The following is a 26061-nucleotide window of genomic DNA, read 5'->3' as shown; positions in this document are numbered from 1 at the left end:
CGGTTAGTGGAAGTATTTGTGTGTTATCGGTATTTTTAGGACTTTATTTGGCTATACCATGCCAAGGAAATGAAAGCTAATTGACTTTTCCAAGGTCATATCGAAGCAACCGACCGCGGCAGGCCTAAGCGAGTATCAAATCCTTGATCCAACAGAAAGCATGCATTTCATGCAGACATGCAAAAGGTCGATCAACACCAAATACCTCTAGACCTTTGCTATTTAAGGTTGATGGCTTTGTCATATCTGATGAAAAGGCAAACCTGTCTGTAGCGGATCAAAGTTGACGGAGCATGTCTTGAAGATCAACTTATCCCAATTCAATACTTTTGTAATGTCAGTTTAAGTCAAAATAAAAATCAGAACATATTTTTCAGTCTGATTTCTAGACTAAATAATTAAAGTCCTGGATAAGTCTTTAGCTATGCCAAATCATAAATCAGACCAGTAAAAATTGTCAAGTCCACAATACTAATAATGTTCAGTCTTTTCACAACGATTACATACAATTCTTGACATACTTATGACTCTCCATTTGAAGCTTAGTGCCGCTGAACCGTACCAAGTCTTACAAAACAGCATATGAACAGCAAAATTGTGCAACAAGCATTATGATTAATTATGATTAACAAGCGTTGCACAAAAAGCATAACAATTTGATGCACGTAGTTTTCCATAATAAAAAGAAAATACTTTCATAGGTTAATACAGCAATACTGAGCAATTAGTTGTTTGAACACGTACTCGTCTCACACTTCGTGCGCAATCGGATTCGTGTGATATGATTCAATACTTTCTTCTAAGTACCGGTGTCAAGCACTAATCAGGCGCTGTAAAGCACGCGTTTGACCCAGTCAGTTTGTTGGTACGTATCATGACGTCACAAACAGTTGTTCATAAACATGATATGTAAAGTTACTTCTTCACGTCGAATGAAAACACAAATACTTTTTTACAGCAAAAAAAAATTACTCCTTTTCATGCATTTGCAAAATCTTTCATATTTTAGAAAATATCAACTATCATTTATTATTTAAAAAGTAAAGTATAGGATAAGGAAAGACAATAAAGTGTTTGCACTGTTGAATATGGTGGTGTCAGCAGAGGTACATGGGGCGCGTAGCTCGCCCAGTTGATCTTCGGTCGGTTTGCACACAATACTAACGGAACAAACATTACAATATATATATATATATATATATATATATATATATATATATATATATATATATATATATATATATATATATATATATATATATATATTTCTCCTCCTAAGTTTTCAAATAATATACATTCCAATCAAATGTTGAAAGAGCGTATCGCAATAAGCCATGACGCAGAATGAGCTTTATAACTTTAATTTAAACTTTTCCGAAATAAACTAAGGTAGAGTTTAAAACTTTTCTAAACAAAATGAAGCAGAATGATATATCTAGCAGATTACATAAATGTTGAATTTTAATTCTATATTTTGGAAACCAAACACGAGCCATGCCAAGCACATTTTGCAATCATTTTCTTCTTCTTTACTGCTATTTTAAAATAGTAAAAAGAAAGCATGCAGGGTCACGTTCATATATCATGTTAACATAATAACATGATATATTTCTATATAACCCACATAACATTTCTGTCATCTACTGAATGATAGATTACCGTATATATCTGTACATCACGACTCCACTACATGCTACCTAGAACCAAGGCCGGATTTGAGGGGAGAGGGGGCCTCATAGGGCTCTTGCCACCTGGTGGCCGTGGATGAAACTGCATATGCTTTACAAAACCATATCTATGTCTAAAACGTCTAGGGCCCCCGTAAATTACGTTTCCCCGGCCCTCAAAGCCTTAATTTGGCCCTTCCAAGAACATAAGCACCAGTACGACAAGTTATTATTTTCTGTATCCATGTGTTGTTATATGACACACAACAGCTGTTCTGGTATGCATCTTATATATGTTATGTGTATTGTATTTGCATTGTTTGTTTGTTAGGTCTGTTTTATCTTTTTTATTTTCATGATATGGATAATTGTATTTGGACTTTACTTTGTCCAAAATACAGTTCATTTTCTACCTTACCTGAATCATTGATTTTGGTTTTGTAAGCATCCTGTTTATCTCCATTTGAGTCTATAACTTTGGAAACTACGTATGAAATGCCGGGTCTAACTGTTGTATAATACATTTTGTATTATCATTTTAAAAACAGACCTTCTAATTATAACTGAGATTATATCTTGTAATCATTTGGAACCTTGCATAATGTTATTTTCCATTAGGAAATAGTTTTAGTTAAAAAATGTTAATTGTTATCAGCGGTCAAATAGAGGACTTTATAATCTTTTTATTTCAAATAAGTATTTATTCGTGCTGTAAGATCTAAACAAAATCAGTTGTATTATTGTTGTATCAATTGTATCATTTGGGCTGGAAATTATTTACTCAAGTTACTTAATTCAAGTTATTTTTCTCTAGAAATACAAAGTGTTAAAAATAACATTCTTGGAAATAGAGACTTGGATTGATAGTAAATATAAATAAGGATACATTCTTCGATTGATAGCAAATATAAATAAGGATACATTCTTGGATTGATAGTAAATATAAATAAGGATACATTCTTGGATTGATAGTAAATATAAATAAGGATACGTTCTTGGATTGATAGTAAATATAAATAAGGATACGTTCTTGGATTGATAGTAAATATAAATAAGGATACGTTCTTGGATTGATAGCAAATATAAATAAGGATACATTCTTGGATTGATAGCAAATATAAATAAGGATACGTTCTTGGATTCATAGTAAATATAAATAAGGATACATTCTTGGACTGATAGTAAATATAAATAACGACACATTCTTGGATTGATAGCAAATATAAATAAGGATACATTTTTGGATTGATAGCAAATATAAATAAGGATACATTTTTGGATTGATAGTAAATATAAATAAGGATACATTCTTGGATTGATAGAAAATATAAATAAGGATACATTCTTGGATTGATAGCAAATATAAATAAGGATACATTCTTGGATTGATAGCAAATGTAAATAAGGATACATTCTTGGATTGATAGCAAATATAAATAAGGATACATTCTTGGATTGATAGTAAATGTAAATAAGGATACATTCTTGGATTGATAGTAAATATAAATAAGGATAAGTTCTTGGATTGATAGCAAATATAAATAAGGATACGTTCTTGGATTTATAGCAAATATAAATAAGGATACATTCTTGGATTGATAGCAGATATAAATAAGGATACATTCTTGGATTGATAGTAAATATAAATAAGGATACATTCTTGGATTGATAGTAAATATAAATAAGGACACATTCTTGGATTGATAGTAAATATAAATAAGGATACATTTTTGGATTGATAGTAAATATAAATAAGGATATGTTCTTGGATTGATAGTAAATATAAATAAGGATACCTTCTTGGATTGATAGCAAATATAAATAAGGATACGTTCTTGGATTTATAGCAAATATAAATAAGGATACATTCTTGGATTTATAGCAGATATAAAGAAGGATACATTCTTGGATTGATAGTAAATATAAATAAGGACACATTCTTGCATTGATAGTAAACATAAATAAGGATACATTTTTGGATTGATAGTAAATATAAATAAGGATATGTTCTTGGATTAATAGTAAGTATAAATAAGGATACGTTCTTGGATTGATAGCAAATATAAATAAGGATACATTCTTGGATTGATAGCAACTATAAATAAGGATACATTCTTGGATTATACCGAATATAAATAAGGATACATTCTTGGATTGATAGTGAATATAAACAAGGATACATTCTTGGATTGATAGTAAATATAAATAAGGACACATTTTTGGATTGATAGCAAATATAAATAAGGATACATTCTTAGATTGATATCAAATATAAATAAAGATACATTCTTGGATTGATAGTAAATATAAATAAGGATACATTCTTGGATTGATAGCAAATATAAATAAGGATACATTCTTGGATTGATAGCAAATATAAATAAGGATACATTCTTGGAATCATAGCAAATATAAATAAGGACACATTCTTGGATTGATAGTAAATATAAATAAGGATACATTCTTGGATTGATAGTAAATATAAATAAGGATATGTTCTTGGATTGATAGCAAATATAAATAAGGATACGTTCTTGGATTGATAGCAAATATAAATAAGGATACATTCTTGGATTGATAGCAAATATAAATAAGGATACATTCTTGGATTGATAGCAAATATAAATAAGGATACATTCTTGGATTGATAGCAAATATAAATAAGGATACATTCTTGGATTGATAGCAAATATAAATAAGGATACATTCTTGGATTGATAGCAAATGTAAATAAGGATACATTCTTGGATTGATAGCAAATATAAATAAGGATACATTCTTGGATTGATAGTAAATGTAAATAAGGATACATTCTTGGATTGATAGTAAATATAAATAAGGATACGTTCTTGGATTGATAGCAAATATAAATAAGGATACATTCTTGGATTGATAGCAGATATAAATAAGGATACATTCTTGGATTGATAGTAAATATAAATAAGGATACATTCTTGGATTGATAGTAAATATAAATAAGGACACATTCTTGGATTGATAGTAAATATAAATAAGGATAGGTTCTTGGATTGATAGTAAATATAAATAAGGATAGGTTCTTGGATTGATAGCAAATATAAATAAGGATACGTTCTTGGATTTATAGCAAATATAAATAAGGATACATTCTTGGATTGATAGCAGATATAAAGAAGGATACATTCTTGGATTGATAGTAAATATAAATAAGGATACATTCTTGGATTGATAGTAAATATAAATAAGGACACATTCTTGCATTGATAGTAAATATAAATAAGGATACATTTTTGGATTGATAGTAAATATAAATAAGGATATGTTCTTGGATTGATAGTAAGTATAAATAAGGATACGTTCTTGGATTGATAGCAAATATAAATAAGGATACATTCTTGGATTGATAGCAAATATAAATAAGGATAGATTCTTGGATTATAGAGAATATAAATAAGGATACATTTTTGGATTGATAGTGAATTTAAACAAGGATACATTCTTGGATTGATAGTAAATATAAATAAGGACACATTTTTGGATTGATAGCAAATATAAATAAGGATACATTCTTGGATTGATATCAAATATAAATAAAGATGCATTCTTGGATTGATAGTAAATATAAATAAAGATACATTCTTGGATTGATAGCAAATATAAATAAGGATACATTCTTGGATTGATAGCAGATATAAATAAGGATACATTCTTGGAATCATAGCAAATATAAATAAGGACACATTCTTGGATTGATAGTAAATATAAATAAGGATACATTCTTGGATTGATAGTAAATATAAACAAGGATATGTTCTTGGATTGATAGTAAATATAAATAAGGATACGTTCTTGGATTGATAGCAAATATAAATAAGGATACATTCTTGGATTGATAGCAAATATAAATAAGGATACATTCTTGGATTATTTCAAATATAAATAAGGATACATTCTTGGATTGATAGTGAATATAAATAAGGATACATTCTTGGATTGATAGTAAATATAAATAAGGACACATTCTTGGATTGATAGTAAATATAAATAAGGATACATTTTTGGATTGATAGTAAATATAAATAAGGATATGTTCTTGGATTGATAGTAAGTATAAATAAGGATACGTTCTTGGATTGATAGCAAATATAAATAAGGATACATTCTTGGATTGATAGCAAATATAAATAAGGATACATTCTTGGATTATAGCGAATATAAATAAGGATACATTCTTGGATTGATAGTGAATATAAACAAGGATACATTCTTGGATTGAAAGTAAATATAAATAAGGACACATTTTTGGATTGATAGCAAATATAAATAAGGATACATTCTTGGATTGATATCAAATATAAATAAAGATACATTCTTGGATTGATAGTAAATATAAATAAGGATACATTCTTGGATTGATAGCAAATATGAATAAGGATACATTCTTGGATAGATAGCAAATATAAATAAGGATACATTCTTGGAATCATAGCAAATATAAATAAGGACACATTCTTGGATTGAGAGTAAATATAAATAAGGATACATTCTTGCATTGATAGTAAATATAAATAAGGATATGTTCTTGGATTGATAGCAAATTTAAATAAGGATACGTTCTTGGATTGATAGCAAATATAAATAAGGATACATTCTTGGATTGATAGCAAATATAAATAAGGATACATTCTTGGATTATCGCAAATATAAATAAGGAGACATTCTTGGATTGATAGTGAATATAAATAAGGATACATTCTTGGATTGATAGTAAATATAAATAAGGACACATTCTTGGATTGATAGCAAATATAAATAAGGATACATTCTTGGATTGATAGCAAATATAAATAAGGATACATTCTTGGATTGATAGCAAATGTAAATAAGGATACATTCTTGGATTGATAGCAAATATAAATAAGGATACATTCTTGGATTGATAGTAAATGTAAATAAGGATACATTCTTGGATTGATAGTAAATATAAATAAGGATACGTTCTTGGATTGATAGCAAATATAAATAAGGATACGTTCTTGGATTTATAGCAAATATAAATAAGGATACATTCTTGGATTGATAGCAGATATAAATAAGGATACATTCTTGGATTGATAGTAAATATAAATAAGGATACATTCTTGGATTGATAGTAAATATAAATAAGGACACATTCTTGGATTGATAGTAAATATAAATAAGGATACATTTTTGGATTTATAGTAAATATAAATAAGGATATGTTCTTGGATTGATAGTAAATATAAATAAGGATACGTTCTTGGATTGATAGCAAATATAAATAAGGATACGTTCTTGGATTTATAGCAAATATAAATAAGGATATATTCTTGGATTGATAGCAGATATAAAGAAGGATACATTCTTGGATTGATAGTAAATATAAATAAGGATACATTCTTGGATTGATAGTAAATATAAATAAGGACACATTCTTGCATTGATAGTAAATATAAATAAGGATACATTTTTGGATTGATTGTAAATATAAATAAGGATATGTTCTTGGATTGATAGTAAGTATAAATAAGGATACGTTCTTGGATTGATAGCAAATATAAATAAGGATACATTCTTGGATTGATAGCAAATATAAATAAGGATACATTCTTGGATTATACCGAATATAAATAAGGATACATTCTTGGATTGATAGTGAATATAAACAAGGATACATTCTTGGATTGATAGTAAATATAAATAAGGACACATTTTTGGATTGATAGCAAATATAAATAAGGATACATTCTTGGATTGATATCAAATATAAATAAAGATGCATTCTTGGATTGATAGTAAATATAAATAAGGATACATTCTTGGATTGATAGCAAATATAAATAAGGATACATTCTTGGATTGATAGCAAATATAAATAAGGATACATTCTTGGAATCATAGCAAATATAAATAAGGACACATTCTTGGATTGATAGTAAATTTAAATAAGGATACATTCTTGGATTGATAGTAAATATAAATAAGGATATGTTCTTGGATTGATAGTAAATATAAATAAGGATACGTTCTTGGATTGATAGCAAATATAAATAAGGATACATTCTTGGATTGATAGCAAATATAAATAAGGATACATTCTTGGATTATCGCAAATATAAATAAGGATACATTCTTGGATTGATAGTGAATATAAATAAGGATACATTCTTGGATTGATAGTAAATATAAATAAGGACACATTCTTGGATTGATAGCAAATAGAAATAAGGATACATTCTTGGATTGATAGCAAATATAAATAAGGATAGATTCTTGGATTGATAGTAAATATAAATAAGGATACATTCTTGGATTGATAGCAAATATAAATAAGGATACATTCTTGGATTGATAGCAAATATAAATAAGGATACATTGTTGGATTGATAGTAAATATAAAGAAGGATACATTCTAGGATTGATAGTAAATATACATAAGGATACATTCTTGGATTGATAGTAAATATACATAAGGATACATTCTTGGATTGATAGCAAATATAAATAAGGATACATTCTTGGATTGATAGCAAATATAAATAAGGATACATTCTTGGATTGATAGCAAATATAAATAAGGATACATTCTTGGATTGATAGTAAATATAAATAAGGATACATTCTTGGATTGATAGTAAATGTAAATAAGGATACATTCTTGGATTGATAGCAAATATAAATAAGGATACATTCTTGGATTGATAGCAAATATAAATAAGGATACATTCTTGGATTATACCGAATATAAATAAGGATACATTCTTGGATTGATAGTGAATATAAACAAGGATACATTCTTGGATTGATAGTAAATATAAATAAGGACACATTTTTGGATTGATAGCAAATATAAATAAGGATACATTCTTGGATTGATATCAAATATAAATAAAGATGCATTCTTGGATTGATAGTAAATATAAATAAGGATACATTCTTGGATTGATAGGAAATATAAATAAGGATACATTCTCGGATTGATAGCAAATATAAATAAGGATACATTCTTGGAATCATAGCAAATATAAATAAGGACACATTCTTGGATTGATAGTAAATTTAAATAAGGATACATTCTTGGATTGATAGTAAATATAAATAAGGATATGTTCTTGGATTGATAGTAAATATAAATAAGGATACGTTCTTGGATTGATAGCAAATATAAATAAGGATACATTCTTGGATTGATAGCAAATATAAATAAGGATACATTCTTGGATTATCGCAAATATAAATAAGGATACATTCTTGGATTGATAGTGAATATAAATAAGGATACATTCTTGGATTGATAGTAAATATAAATAAGGACACATTCTTGGATTGATAGCAAATAGAAATAAGGATACATTCTTGGATTGATAGCAAATATAAATAAGGATAGATTCTTGGATTGATAGTAAATATAAATAAGGATACATTCTTGGATTGATAGCAAATATAAATAAGGATACATTCTTGGATTGATAGCAGATATAAATAAGGATACATTGTTGGATTGATAGTAAATATAAATAAGGATACATTCTAGGATTGATAGTAAATATACATAAGGATACATTCTTGGATTGATAGTAAATATACATAAGGATACATTCTTGGATTGATAGCAAATATAAATAAGGATACATTCTTGGATTGATAGCAAATATAAATAAGGATACATTCTTGGATTGATAGCAAATATAAATAAGGATACATTCTTGGATTGATAGTAAATATAAATAAGGATACATTCTTGGATTGATAGTAAATGTAAATAAGGATACATTCTTGGATTGATAGCAAATATAAATAAGGATACATTCTTGGATTGATAGTAAATATTAATAAGGATACATTCCTGGATTGATAGTAAATATAAATAAGGATACATTCTTGGATTTAATTCTTATGATTCAACAAAAGACAGTTGGCACATCACTACGACATAGACCATCACAGGCACATCAACATTTCCAGGCTTGGATTTATTTTGGAATGCCACTAAAGTATATTAAAAATCTTAATTGTTAGAAATTGTTTTAAAAATTATAGGATTTTTATAGATTTTTTTGTAATATCTTAAGTTCTTTTTTTTGATTTTTAACTTTGTATTATAGAGATATAAATTGTATGTTGAATTTTACAAAGTTTGCTGATTCTTACTAATTTCTATTACTTATTTTTAAGACCATAGAGTTTTAATATATTTATTTTTGCCAACATGCAATTCATGATACTAAATGGAACAGTCTATCTGTATAACGAAATTCTGTAAAAAAGTCCATCTGTATTACATGTATATCTGTATAACGGGTTTTTCTGAATAACCGGTCTATCTATAGAACCTGTCCCTCTGTATTACGGGTGTATCTGTATTGTCGGTCTATCGGTATAACTGGTCGACAAAATAGTACGTGTAGCAACTGACGTTACAGTAAGATGATCGAAAAGTCTTCATTTTTCATGCGAAAAACACAAGCGTATTTTTTGTTTCTCTGCTAAAATGATTACATAAGTCCTTTGCTACATTTATTACCTTCAGTTTGACGAGTTTAAATTCAAAGGTAATTACCAGGAAAATTTACAACGTGAAGTCAGTAATCAATCAATTAAAATCAATACCCAAAAATAAAAACTTCGGGCCTAAAATTGATATTTTGAGATTGCGTGTATTTCTGCAAGAGTAGTCTTTCTTGACTATAATGCTCTTTATTTCATGCAAATGTTATGAAGTTAGAAATTTCTTTGTATGACCTAGTTCCTTCGACAACGACTATATAATGTTATTGCAGAAAACATACGACATACAAAGTAATATGGAACGTCATAATAATTGTCAGTCAATATTTTAGAGGTGGTCTCAAGCACTTTCCTTTGACAATCACTGACAGACAGAGGTTATTAGAAAGTACAGAAAAACTGGAGTTGAGGGCCCCTTATTAAGTCTTTCCTTTCCATTCATGTCAGTGATCATTTGCTGGATTTCTAATGTCAAGCAGCAGAGAGGGCGAACAGACCCAAGAATTCCGACAAAAAATAAAACAAAAAAAATAAAATCATCTCGTAGAAAGGTCCAGATTTTTACAAATAAACGTTTCCTTGAGATGATTTTATTTTTTTTAAACCAACCCCATCAATAAAACCTTAGTTCGAAATAGTAGCTGAAAAATAAAGTACTCTACATGTTTATTTACTTTTTGTTTAATTTCCACGGACGACCAACGTTGGTAGGCGTCATCTCTGCTGCTATTAATTTTTTTAAATTAACCACCATACCAAGTTTGATGAATATTTCTCAACGCGTTCTCGCTGTCATTTCTCCTCATCTGTTTCATCTTTATTTGTTTTGTTCTTCAAGTAATATTCAAGTTCTGATGGTTGTTTTTCTATTTTTGGATTTATGTTTTTTCTTTTTCTGTAATATATCATCAAACTTCTGTATCGATCTCCACCGCAATTTTTGCAAATTTGATATAATCCTCTAACGCCGTTGTTACAACCAACACAACTTCGTATACCAGCATGAGGGGTTTTTTTTATAAGATAATTATGTCTCCTGCAATATTCTCCACGGCATTTTTTATCACATTTGTTAGTGGTTCTTTGATGCAGCCACGCACAATTGTTCATTATATTAATGATATCTTTTTAATTCAATTTAATTTTATCATCACCCCTTCTGCTGCCATTAATTAAAAAATTGTTATATCAAAATAATGGTACATCCAGAATCTCATACTGCAAGAATAGCACGAGAGAGACTAGAAGCAATTAAAAAATTTCTTCCCGTGCGAGATTCATTTAGAAAAAATCTACAAGCGCAGCAAGAAACACAAGTTGAGTACGAAGAGGACACTAAAAAACTGTTTAAGCCCGTCGCTGCAGCTACTGAGAAAGTTACAACAGTCATCAAAGAAGATCTTCTTCCGGTATCAAAACAAACAGCATAACAAACCGAAAAAATAGCAAGAAGAACTAAACAAACAAAGAAGATTTTACGAGATCTTCCAGCTGATATAGCTGGGGTTCAACCTCCAACTTTTGGTGAGGAAATACTTGAAGATATTGGAAGACTTCGTGCTGAAGTCGCCGACGTGCAAAAAGAACATACACCTAAACCCGAACTAGTAGAAAAAAAACGTAGAATTGATTGCAAAATTTAGGAAAGGGGTTGTTGAAGAAATTAGAAATACTAAAAGAGAACAATTACCCGAAAAATATTAGATTATATATCTGACAAATCTGGTATTTTAAACCCCCCTTATAAAAAAAAAACAAAAAATGATGATCTTGTTAAATATATTTATCGCGTATATTACAACAAAAAACAAGCTAAAGGTCAAGAATACAAAATCTTGATAAAGAAGTAAAAAGACTTTATAGCGAGAGAGACTGAAACAACAAGAACAAGAACAACTCTCCCAGTATCAACTTCCTCCACCTTTACAACGTAAAAAAATTTCTGCGCCGGTAATGACATATTCACCGGTAGATTCACCACATAGATTTCGAAGAAGTGACTCACCTGACATATCCCCGGTCATCACTGAAGTACTTTATCCGGTGATGCAACCACCAGTATTTAAAACACCTCAAGATGAACCTAAAACAGGATCTGGTTTATGTCCTGATAATATCATTAATGATGTGTCACGGTTAGAAGTTCTCGTAGGAGGAAAACGTACCGGAAATAATTCACCAGAAATAATTAATGAAGCAGCTGATATTTGTCGGTGATTATTTCAAGGTGGTATCATGGATATCGGAGTTTACCGAGAACTTATCGATGAACTTGTTGATGACTAGTTGTTAAATAAATGGTAAATTAAAAAAGATGATCATACATAATAATCATCGTAAACTCGTACAGGTCAGAGCGGTGAACTCACGATTACCAATCTATAAAGCTACTTACGGAGATGGACTTGGTGATGTTGTGCGGGGATTAAGGATGGCTCCAAAAGCAGCACCCGTTGCAAAACAATTATTGATGAAAGATATTGATATTGTTCGTGATAAAACCCCTGGAGCAATTGTCAATGTTGCTGGTTAGGCGTTTTCGGCAATCAAAGAAAGGCTAGCACGATTATTGCGACGAAAACAACAACCACCAGTAAAATTACCAAGTACTGAGGTGATGCCAGCAGATGTCAGTAAAATAATAAATCAGGCTGCAAATCAAAAATTAGCTGAATTATCTGAAGAAGCAGAAAAAAATATAACAGCTGATTTAATAATTTAGATAACGATAATTTAGATCACCATTTGGAAAAATGGTAATTATAATAAAAATGTTCAAGCGTGAATCAGACACAGCATTTGATATGGAAGCACCTGTCCTTAAGTATGAATCGGTACGTAATTATCAGTTTTACTCCTATAACGCAAGACAACCAAATCAGCGGGGGAGAATCGAATTACAGGTTCATGATACAAGTAGATATTTCTTACCCGCTGAGGCGTTTATTGAAGTAGAAGGTGAAATTGTAAAGGCGGATGATACACCATATGGTGCCAACTTGCGTGTTGGTTTTGTCAACAACGGAATTATGGCGTTGTTTAATAGCGCCTCATATATGATTGACGGAAAAAATATTGAATCAATTCAGAAGGATGTCGATGTAGCTACAACAAGAATTGGTCTAGCGAGATATTCTGATGATTACACAAGATCAGCCGGTCCAACAATGATGTTTGCTAAAGATATCACCGACAACGCCAACCATAATCAATATACCAAATTATTCACGCCAAGGGCTACTGCAGTGATAATCAAGCAGAAGCTGCCAACCCCGACCGCGAACCCAGACCAGGTGATAATTTTGAAATCATAAAAGATATTGCCTCGACTTTCAACTTGGGTTTTGCCACACGCCGAGCAGAGTTGTCAGGAGATAATAGAAATTTCTCATGTGCAATTCCATTGTCTCACATCTTTGGATTTTGCAGAAATGTTAGAAAGGTCATCTTTGGAGTTAAACATACAGTTGTGCTCGTAAGAAAAGGTGATGATAATGATGCAGTCTGGCGAGGTGCTGCTGCTGCTGATGCTGGTAAAGTAAATATAACGAAACTTTCACTGTGGATGCCAGTAATGATTCCATCTATTACTGAAGAACAAAAATTAATATCTTTTATGGATCAAGGCGGTAAATCATTGCTATCATGGTTAACAGTAACCACAGATGCTATTCAGAGTTCTGTTAATGGTTTATTCACATGGCATATAGCAGCACAACAGGGTGTTTCTGCACCACGACATATTTTTATTGCGCTGCAAAATAATGCTCGGACGAATAATCAAACTCTTTCACATATGATATTTGACAACCTTGGAGTTAATGAAGTTTCCTTGCGGATAAATGGACATCAAGAACCAGCTGAAGATATATTGTTAAATTTTGGTCAAAATCACGTAGCGCGTACATATCGTCGTTTGATGTCATTTATGGGACGTGATCAAAATATAGATACTGGTTTGCAAATATCGCAACTAGACTTTACAAATCTATATCCAATTTATTATTTTTCACTGGAACATCTTGATTTGTCCAAACAGTCTGTTGGTGATATACACTTTCGAGCTCGTGTTACTAACCCTCCTCCTGATATAGCTGGTCCACCCCTTATTCGCGGCACCTACAGAGCAATCGCGGTCATACTCAGCGATAAAGGCATGTTACTTGAAGGTGAAAGTGGTCGAATGAGAGTCGTTGATGCACCAGTGGAAAATCTTTAATTATTCAGAAAAATATATTTTATATAAAAATGTCGTATGGTCATGTTAATGTTACTCTGACTCCTGGTCAGGTCAAAAAACTTCAATCAAAAACCGCCAACAAATGCGGGACTAAAATATCATTAAAACGAGATCAGATTGGTGGTGGTCCAAACAAATTATCGCTGACAAATAATCAGATTAAACATTTAAATAAAGCCCCTAGAATCAAACACTGGAGTTCAATTCCATCTTTCTCCGAGCGCCATCAAAGACATGGTTAAAACGGGTGGTATATTTCCACTTCTAGCGGTTATTCCAGCGTTAATAGCTGCTGCCGCTCCAGCCGTAGGAAAAGCAGCCGCGTTAGGTGCTGTTGGAACAGCTGCTGCAATGGCTCTAAAGAAAGCAACTGGAAATGGATACAAAAAAAGGGACGCGGCCTAAGATTACCGGGATCTCATGGGGAAAAGGTCTAAGGCTTCCACGTTACATGTTCCAGCATCAAATTTTGATTTACTTGATGCTGCTAAACTATTAAAAATAAAAGCCTTTAGAGGTGTTTTTATGCGAGATCAATTACCAAAACAACCGAACAAACTCGAAACAGGTATTATTAATCTAGACTCGAATTCAGGACCTGGTACTCATTGGGTATCATACGCGGTTGATCCACGTGGAATTGTTTATTTTGATTCGTACGGGTTAGCTCCACCTGTTGAATTTATCAAGTATGTCGAACCACTTCACGCAAGAACTTCTGGTTCCAAAGTTTGGTATTCAACGCTACCCACACAAACAATGACAGATCCGCCAATATGTGACCGTGAAGTAATTAATGTACTTAACGCTATATCAAAATCATCCAAACCGCCACATAAAGTTGTTCATGATTATACAAGCAACCGATTCGTTGCGCGTAAAGCGTTTTAAACAGATCTTGGATCTTAAAATATAATGGTTGATATTTACGGAAGAAGATCTTCACGCGTTAAGAAAAAATCCGGCGATGTTGATCTGTCGAAGTATGCGACTAAAGATAAACTTGCTTATATTATGAACCTGGCTGGAGTTGATCCAGATGAGGTTGTTATTTTTCAAGATCGATATGGTAAACTAAAAACGAGCAATATTAGATGGAATGAAATAGTTCGACGAGTACTCGGTGCAGTTACGGATAATATTCCCGTGTTTACTGACGGTGGTAGAATCAAAGATTCAAGTATATCGTTTACAACCATCAGAGATGAAATTGCAAGAAGCGTTGCTAATCGCGTGAAAAACACCGGCGACACAATGACGGGTGAACTCAGCATGAACGGAAATAAAATAGTAGTTTTAAGAGATCCAACATCCGACGAAGACGCAGCAACAAAAAAATATGTCGACACCGTAGATGGTAAACTATCCACGTTGCGGGCTAAGTATGACGTTCACGTAGACGCGTTTACAAGATTTCGAAGAAATCATCAAAAAACCAATGAATTTATCGATACATTCTTCGGCACTCCGCACTCCGTTGACATAAAACTCGTTGATATCAAGACGAACATCAACACGATCAAACAAACACAGCAAAACGTCGTAGCGGGCATTCCTGAGATCGTTAATAAAACCAGTTTAATTAAAATTCCAGCCGGAATAACTCCCGGACATATCACAAATATCGTATACACTGTATCATCGGGATTCGCAACCTGGTCGCAGCAAAATAAAACTATCAAATATACCGCAACAGTCACTGGCGTGTACAGGTTGTCTGTGTTCAGTGCTGCAAAATTTGAAATATTTACAACGTATCTATGGCGTCATTCAACTGATAGGTTTTACGGGCTTGTATCTGTTATATTAAATAGCGGAACCGAAGAAATTTTTATTGTGGAAGCAGCTGATGAGAAATTAACCGCAACATCTTACTGGTGGTGTTTGGAATTTGTAGCTGAAACACCTCAGTTGGTTGCTGCATAAAAAATATAATGAGTACCTCAATCAGCGATGCATCTCAATACAGGTATAATCAAGCGCGTGAATGGCAGGCAGCATTAAAAGATCGAGTCGAACAATATACAGTAAAAGTAAAAAAATATCGACGACGATTAGTTATCGTTGATGTGATTGTTTATTCAGTATCCGCTGTTGTTGCTGGAGCAGGTGTTATATTATCAGCGATGACAATGATATGTACCTGCACGAATGAAAAATTATCCGATTACATGATAAGATTACATACAGCGATGGTCGCATGCTCGAAGTTATCCTCGTTGTTATCAGCGAGTCTCAGTGATGGAATTATATCTGATTTCGAGTTTTCAACGATGACTAAAACATATGACGAAGGTATAGGTATTAAAGATACAAGTACTAATAATGACAGAATTACTCCAGCAGATCGTGACTAATACAACTCCGTCAAAGATAACGATGATCTCGGTAAGTTCAACTAATCCTGAATTTAGTATTAATTTTCCTACTGCAATTCCAGTAAAAGAAATAGCTTTAGCTCAATTAAGGGTATATTACAGCTGGCCAAATATCAGATCAAAATCATTTAATGGTACACCAGCAAATAATTCGCTTGTATTTGCTAACAAGAACAAACCAGATGGTAATCCTGACTGGATAAATGTTGGAATACCCACTGGTAGTTATGAGATCGAACAAATCAATGAGGAATTTCAACGTAGAATAAAATCAATAACCGGAAAAGAAGCAAAAATATCGATTAACGTTCATGAACCGACGCTGTCCTCGACGGTTGAAATACATTCTCCTGATTACGTCGTTGATATTTATCAATCCACGATAAGATCCGCACTAGGTTGGCCCGATGTTCCCCCGGTGTATGAAGGACCACCAGAACCGAAGTTAAATGATTTTCTTACGGACGAAGCAAAATTTATAACAACTCCAGAATATAGAGAAAAATTTCCAAGGAATAGAGCCGGTGATGCGTATCGGGTTTATAATTTCAGTGATGATATAACTTATATGAATGTTTTTAGATTGTTTTCTAATTCCATTAATTTTGAGATCCAACAATCAATTGATAAAATACAAAATCTTTTTTTATCGTTATCGCAATATTATTCTGAGGATATAAAACAACAAATTATTGAGTCAATGCAACATCTAATCAAGTAGGATCAGATCTCAATTATATTAATGATATTTTTGTTGAAGTAGCACTTAAACATGCTGTTTCCTTCCCCCGTCCCAGAAGACCATTTCTTAATCATTATACAATATCAGAAAAAGAGTATGAAGGACCGGGTAATCTCGAATTTATAGTACCAAAGTATAAAAAGGATAAAATAAACAGAATTATCAACGAAAACTTCCCTAAAATACTCGATGCATGGAAAAAAATAGCTCCACCCGAGCCTATCCTCAGACATAATAATGATCCACATGGCGGCGGCAGGCACGTATCTCGGGGAATCGTTAATATAACCAGTACGATCGTGGTCAATCTGGTTTGTGACGTAGTCGATGGTAGCTATCAAATAGATCTCGGAAAATCAAATCAGGCTCAACAAGGATATATTTTATATACATTTACACCACAAGTTCCCCCTGGAAGTTTAATCGTGCAAGAACCAACTAATCCTGTGTATCTGCGGTGTCAGAGTAATATGTTAACACGAATAAATTTTAAGCTCACAGACCACCTTAATCGCTTAATTGACATACGTGGAGAAGAGCTTGTAATAAATCTGTATATGAGATCTTAATTAATCCAGTAAATATTATATAATGTACCAGCACGTGAGGGTTTTTATACATGACAAAGAAACACTTGAAAACGCCATCAGAACAGTGTTTTCACAAAACACAGAGCAATTTAGCGTTAATTTAGTTATTGATGAATACGGAAGCGAGGATTTCTTATTAACACAAGAACAGTTAGATGAACTCCGTCAAAAACATATCATTGAGATCATTTGTAGCAGAGATCAGATTCTAAATTATGCACACTCCTGTATTAAAGTCGATCAACTTAAAAAAATATTTTTAAATAAATAAATAAATAAATATAATCACTGATGGGATCAATTACACAAATTAATCAATTTTGTGCAATCTGAAATAATTTATTATTATTCTGAAATGAATCAATCTGATGGGGTGGTTGGTACTGAAAATTATACAAATCAATGAGTTTGTTAATTCTGATGGGGTAATTGGTACTGAAAATTATGCAAATCAGTCAGTTTGCTAATTCTGATGGGGTAATTGATACTGAAAATTATACAAATCAATCAGTTTGCTAATTCTGATGGGGTAATTGGTACTGAAAATTATACAAATCAATCAGTTTGCTAATTCTGATGGGGTAATTGGTACTGAAAATTATGCAAATTAATCAGTTTTCCCAAAAATACTACCAAAAAAAATATTTTGTTGTTATTCTGAAATATTTTTATCATTATTCTGAAATATTTTATTTTTTTATGAATCAATCTGATGGAGTGGATGGTACTGAAAAGTATGCAAATTAATTAATTTATTAATTCTGGTGGGGTGGTTACTAAAAATTATACAAATCAATCAGTTTGCTAATTCTGATGGGGTGGTTGGTACTGAAAATTATACAAATCGATCAGTTTATTAATTCTGATGGGGTATTTGGTACTGAAAATTATGCAAATCAATCAGCTTTTCAAAAAATACTACAAAAAATATTTTATTATTATTCTGAAATATTTTATTATTTATGTAAATTAATTAATTTATTAATTCTGATTGGGCGATTGCTACTTAAAAGTATGCAAATCAATTAATTTATTAATTCTGATTGGGCGATTGCTACTCAAAAGTATGCAAATTAATTAATTTATTAATTCTGATGGGGTTATTGCTACTCAAAAGTATACAAATCAATCAGTTTTCCAAAATATATTTTATTATTATTCTGAAATATTTTATTTTTTTATGTAAATTAATTCTGTTGTGATATACATGATGAGGGAAATTATATTACTACTCAGGGTTGCTTTGGTCGTTACCCGCTGACATAATTTTTCTTAAGTATCTTATGCGGGTACTGATTGTTTTTTTCGTTTCGAACTCGCTGGATAATCCCGATCTGACCTTTTCTACTGCGACAGAAAGAGGAATAAATTCATTTACCTGATTATCGTTCACCATAGCCAGTGACTGAAACATAGCTGCCTGAATCCGCTTTATGAACTTATATTGAGATGATAGAACATACTTATTTTCATTTTTAAGTTCTTCTAACGTTTCAAAATCAGATATTATTTTTTCAGGATTTAGTTCATCAGATATATTAATTCCGTTTTCTTCTAGTTTTTTGATAGCAGAAATATTGTCTTTGATATTTTCATGGTTCATTATATAATATATAAATCTTTAAAATAAAAAAAAATTATCCCTATAGAACCCCTATCGAGTGTTTAGCGAGTTCGTCGGGATGTTTCAAGGACGGCACAACATATACAATGAATGACGAGCCCCTATCGAGTGTCTTAGCGAGCTCAGATTATGGATGACGAGCCCTTATCGAGTGTCTTAGCGAGCTCAGATTATGCATGTAATGAATGAAGGACGGCACAACATATATTATGAAATGAACTTCTATTCGAGTTTTTTAGCAAGTTCATTAAGTATGAAATGAAATATATACAATGAATGAATGAGATGAAATAATTGAATGAATGAAATGAATGAATGAAGGACAGTACAAACATATACGCTCAGCAAAACCCCACCCACAATAATCAAACCCGTGGGTGATACGAAAATATGTATCAACCACCGGTTGATATGTGGTTGAGTTTTGCTGAGCGGGGGTTTTGCGGTGCCCCCAATTATTATAAAAATCGCAAATATGCGCAACCACCGACATGTTGTCAGCCATGGGGATTCGATCCTGGACAGCGAGCGTCACAGTCCAATACGATACCGATTGAGCTAACGAAACTTATTACAAACATATGTTTCGGAAGTTAATATATAGCTAATAATCATTGGAAAGGAACTAATTTCAAATATTTTTGCTCAAAATACAATTCTGATTTCAAGAAATACGTTTATGCAATATATTCTCAACAAACAAGTTAGATTTATAATGCTGGATTAAGGAATTTCCTATTTACTATACCATGCCATCTATGATAGAACATCCGGTCCAGATCATCTAACTGCTAGATTTTTCCATCCTCTCTATGACTGTTCAATGGAGAAATATATATTACGAGATTTTCCATTCGTAAATCTGTATCCGTGAACATGGTCAAAGGGAGTATTTAGTTGTTAAAAATAAATAATCACACATACGTACACAATCTCGCATTATATTACTGCACTGAACAAGGAAAATGCAACTGATTTTTAATTCTAAACACTATTATGCACGTATTTCTGCAATCGAGTCAGTATATGCAGGATCCATGTACTGTACATTGGATCTAAAATTAACCCGCCACGATCGATACGGACTAGACGCTGGTTTCTGCACTCAGTAAGCTGGAATATACATGTCGGTTTTCTGTAGTTTAGATGAAATATATGTGCTGTCTATGAGTTCCGTTGTTCTAAATGTTCCAAGAATAGAACAGAAAAATACACGAACTGCATATTTTTGTAAGTTAGAAACCGCAGATGATTATGACCATATACCGAGGATCATAAAATTACCTCCCTTTCATGAGTCAAAAAATAAGTTGTATAATAATGATAATTTCTGACCAAAAAAAAAATATAATTCGAGGTGGTGATGATAGTTAACAATACTGAAAGGTGATTTTCTGCTTATATTTTTTCAGAAAGCGGTTTTATATATATTTTCTGCTACTTTTTGTACTGAATGTGAGTGAATATCAAAGTATTTCGCAGCAGAACATATCGAACGAAATATAATTACTTCGCCAGTTTCTGTGTTTGTAGAATTTACCGCCATTCTGGAAATTGTCTTACATCTTCCAGTATTACCACGTGCAGAGTTCTCGCTTTGTGTGACAACTCGAAGGTTGGATAAACTATTATTTTGAGGATCCCCGTCAACATGATCAATAACAAGATCATCTTTGATCATTCCGAAGAAACACTCGTACGTAAATCGATGACAGAGATATCTTTTCTTCCCAACAGTAAATCTAAGATAGCCAGTATTATTAACAACACCAACTGGTCTCTTTAACCTACAGTGTCTGATCACACCATTACGATCTGATTCATAGTTTGTTATGACAGGATGTGGGACAAATATATTTTGCTCCATTATAATAATATTATTTGTTTAAATCATTGTTTGTCTGAAATCTTGATATATAATCCTCCACGGATTTTATAGCGTTTTCACTATTATTATTTTTTTGTCATAATATATTTTAAGTTCTCTGAACCGTTTTACACCGCACTTTCCACATAATTCTGTTTCTCCTCGCACCCCAACACCACATACCACATCGCAGACACGGTATTGGTCCTAGACTTCCTCGCCGTATATTTTGTAAGTGCATCCAGCAAAATTCACCTCTACAGGATTTATTACATCGATTTACTGAACCGATCATGAGCCATCTGCATTGAGACATTGTATATATAATATTCTTTATTTAAATATTTGTTTTAATTATATGAACGAGTTTGAGAGATTATCCCAAACTAGGCCTTCTAAATATAAATTCAACCTCTACAGATTATCTTCTAATTTACCAGTACGAGATCTGGTTGATCCGAAAAATAAAAGTTTGATCAATAAAATTCACAACGCCAAGAAAGAATTTTACACGGATGGTGCATCTCATACATGGTCAACGTTCAAGATTATTCGCAACACTGACAAAGTCAGTGTCGGCTCTGTCAAGGACGCCACAATGAATGACAAGCGAGCGGCAACTATCATTAACTACATCGCTGAGTACGAGGGTAATCAAAAATATTTCTTCAGAGAAAAATTTATTGTGCTAACAGAAACAGGTAGTTGGATTATCCGTGACAAATATGATCCTGTCCTAAGTAATAATAAAATTGCCATATTAAGTAAAAATTCCAGACCGGGTCTGTTGACGGGTATTGACAAACCGTATCATGAGCGAGCGTATCCTGTAACAGCGGTTATTTATGGAATCTATGAGATAAATAAAAAACCCAACGTTGATAAACTGACACCCATGAAATTTTCAAGGTTAAATTGTGTAGCCGAACGAGTAATACTTTACAAACGCGATGCGTGGAAACGGATTAACTGATTTAAGACGTGAAAAAATAAATTCGTGGGCTGATTCAGTTAAGGATACCGGTGCTACAGTAAAAAATGTTGCTGAGTTAGGAAAAATATTAAAATTTCCAATAACCGTAGCGACAATAACGGGAGAAATACTGTACGAATCAAAATATAAATCGAAAGGAGCTTCAATAAATATTATTGATCATAACGCGCACGCATGGACCAGAGCAGTAACAATATTTCCGAGTGATCGAACTCTTAAATTTTACCCCTCAGATATGAGTATGTTTGATTTTATCAACGAAATAAGTAAAAACGATCCTGTATCGGTATGGTTATTTAAAAGTAATGAGGAAGGTGGATTTGATCAGTTTGTTAGCCCAAACGGTGAAATATATCGAACAGAATTTCTCCATGACGAGATGAAAAATCTCGCGGAGAAGTTTTTAGACTGCAAGCACGCGGAAAATACTGACAAATTACTAACTAATTGCTTTACTGTTCCATCTGTTGCGGCTCATTTCGCTAGAGAAAGAAATTCATGGAAACCAACACGATTTGATTTACTCGAGGACGTACGCGCAAGTTGAGTCGAATACGGACACGGTGGATTATGGAATACCAAATATAATTACAATGATGTTATTTCGGTTGATATGGTTGCATGTTATCCGGGAAGTTTTCTAGGATACGGAGATTGTTCTGTGTACTTTAAAAGATTTGGTCACCCTACAAACGAGATGACGCGAGTGGCAATTAATGGACCATTACCTGATTTTGATCTGACTGGATTCGCTTGTGTTGAATCATTCGAGCTTAACGAAAGTCTTCACAAGATTTGTTATGTTTGGTTTGGCAGACATTTTTGTGAAAAACGTTGGGTGCCTATAGTTTTATTACGATATATGCTAGACTGTGCTGTACTGACATCGTTGGTTGTCATTGAGGCGATTATATCATATCACACGCAGACCGAAGTTTGGTTGCCCATGTCAGATTCTATCAGTAGTGATGAAGTTATTAGCGAGTTTAAGGAAAAATGTCCTGGTGTTTCCGAAGATGATATTATCAAAGAAGCTCCTAAAATTCTCGAGATTAAACTCAAAACCGCAAAAGATCTCGGTAGAAAAATTATAGGTAAATTTACTCAAGGTGGTGCATATGATCATAAAAGACATCACGCACGATTAATTCTAGATGATGCCGAGTACGATTTTATAATTGCTGATACAACAGCGAGAAATATATTTGTAAATCGAGAAAATGTTTATTTATCCGACGAAACAAAATTGGGTACGATCGTTAGTTATATAAATGATATCTCCCCACAGTATACTCATCTAAGATCTTCCATGTTGGCTTATGTTTCTATAAATTTATTATCGATGATTAATAGATTTCCTGAGACCGCAGTCAGAGTCGCAACAGATTCGTTTTATATTTCGAGTAAATATTTAGAATCTGTTATGGAATTCACAAGCAATGATGAACGATGGAGTTCATGGAGAATAAAAAGGAAATACTGCACAATTATACAGAATCAGCAGATGTCCCAATGAGAGATTTTTATCGTAAGTGTAATAAAATATCAGAAATGTCGAAAGCGCCATCGGTGAGTGATCCAATAACTAGATATAAGACAATATATCTCAATGGACCTGGTGGATGCGGCAAAACGACTCGAGCAATTAATGTTTTTAAAAATTCAGATATGATCGTGCTGACACCCACACACAGACTTGCTCGGGAGATGAAACAAAGGCAAGCACAATCGTGCACGTATCATAGTTTCTTTCGGTGACGCGGGGATACATGGACTCCTGAACGAATGGGAGAAAAATATATACCTAAAATAATTATTTGGGACGAGATATGCACGGTGTCATTGAATACATTAAAAACGTTTCTTGATTGGTTGTTGACGAAAAATACCGCTATAATAATGTGTGGCGATCATGGTCAACCGCCGCCTTTTGTTGGACCATCTCCACATGATTGGTTAAAAAATTTCGTTGATTATTACGAAGAAATAGATGATGATCATAGAGCTCTCGATGAAAATTTAAAGGAATTAAAAAAATTAATCAGATTACAATCAAACAAAATTCAGTGTGAAATAATACGCGGAGTAATCTCAGAGACCTCAATGAGTGATTTTTTAAATTTATGGAGACCCACCGATTTGATAGTAGCAAGCAGAAAAATAATCAGAGACGATTTACAACAGCAGTTATTTCAGCTGCATATAGAAAAATACTCAGAATTACCCGTACCGTTGTGTTATAGACCATCAGATACACGAAAACAGAATATTAATGTTGATATTCCAGGACAGACTGAGAAGCAAAATCTCGTATTAAATGATACTGTCGCTGTTGATATCAGTGTGGTCGAAGATGCATTACGCACTGACAAATCTCCATGGGTGTTGGGATACGCTATGACGATCCACTCGTCTCAGGGATTAACTATTTCTGACACACGAGTCTGGATTGTAGACGATCGTATCGAGTGGTCAAATTTAGTCTATTTAGCGGTATCGAGGGTCAGAAAAATATCTCAATTACGGAGAATTATAATTCCTGAAATCGTTAATAAATTTAACATCATCGATGATGATATAATAAGAAAAAAATTAATCGAATACAAACAATCTGATAAAAAAAATAAACGCGACTTTGATCTTGATGTTGAATTTATTATTGAGTTAAAACAGCAGCAGAATAATCATTGCACAAGTTGCAATTGTATAATGCTGTGGAGGTATTCGAGTAATGATTCAAGACAATTTACTGTAGACAGAAAAGATAATAGTCGCGGTCATAACCGAGAAGATGTGATGTTGACCTGTCTCGAGTGTAATCGACGTAGAGGCGCTAGTTAAGTGATCGCGGTGGTAGTTGTGTATCCTCGGGAATTATTTTTAGTTGTTCACGTGTAAATCCACGTTGAGGAGCAGCCGAATCTAGTCTGTAGATTGCAGGTCTACCTGAGGATCTTGTCACGGTGGATATTTTGTGTGTGGTAACACTCCAAATAGGATCAGTCGCTCTCGCTTTACCACCTTCAAGTTCACCCGGTTCATATAAATATCTAACTGTAACATCACCCAATATTTTTTGTTTTTCAATATCTTTTCGTTGTGTTGGTATATTTTTTTTTGTAATTGCATTAATGGGTTTCATGTTGGTTGTTCGTGTAATCTCATTATTTAATGCAGCTATCACGCTTGGTAATCTTGCAACCCATTCGCGAGATCTTTTTTCTTGAATAAATTCCTTAGCGTGTTGATATCCAAATAACCGCTCAGCAAGTGTTCGATTAAATCGCTCAACAATTGACTGATCACGGTGAATTGCAGTATGACCTCGTCGTATTTTGGTATTATGTTGTTTCATCAACGATGATACTGGACCAAGAAATTCCTTAGCAGGATCAACCTGTAATAATTGTGGCCATCGTAATGGTCCTCGTTGATAAATTCGTTCAAACGC

The sequence above is a fragment of the Sinohyriopsis cumingii genome, chromosome 16 (assembly GCF_028554795.1).
Source record: "Sinohyriopsis cumingii isolate HCF-2022 chromosome 16, ASM2855479v2, whole genome shotgun sequence".
Classification (NCBI taxonomy): Eukaryota; Metazoa; Mollusca; class Bivalvia; order Unionida; family Unionidae; genus Sinohyriopsis; species Sinohyriopsis cumingii.
This window is presented reverse-complemented; position numbering follows the sequence as displayed.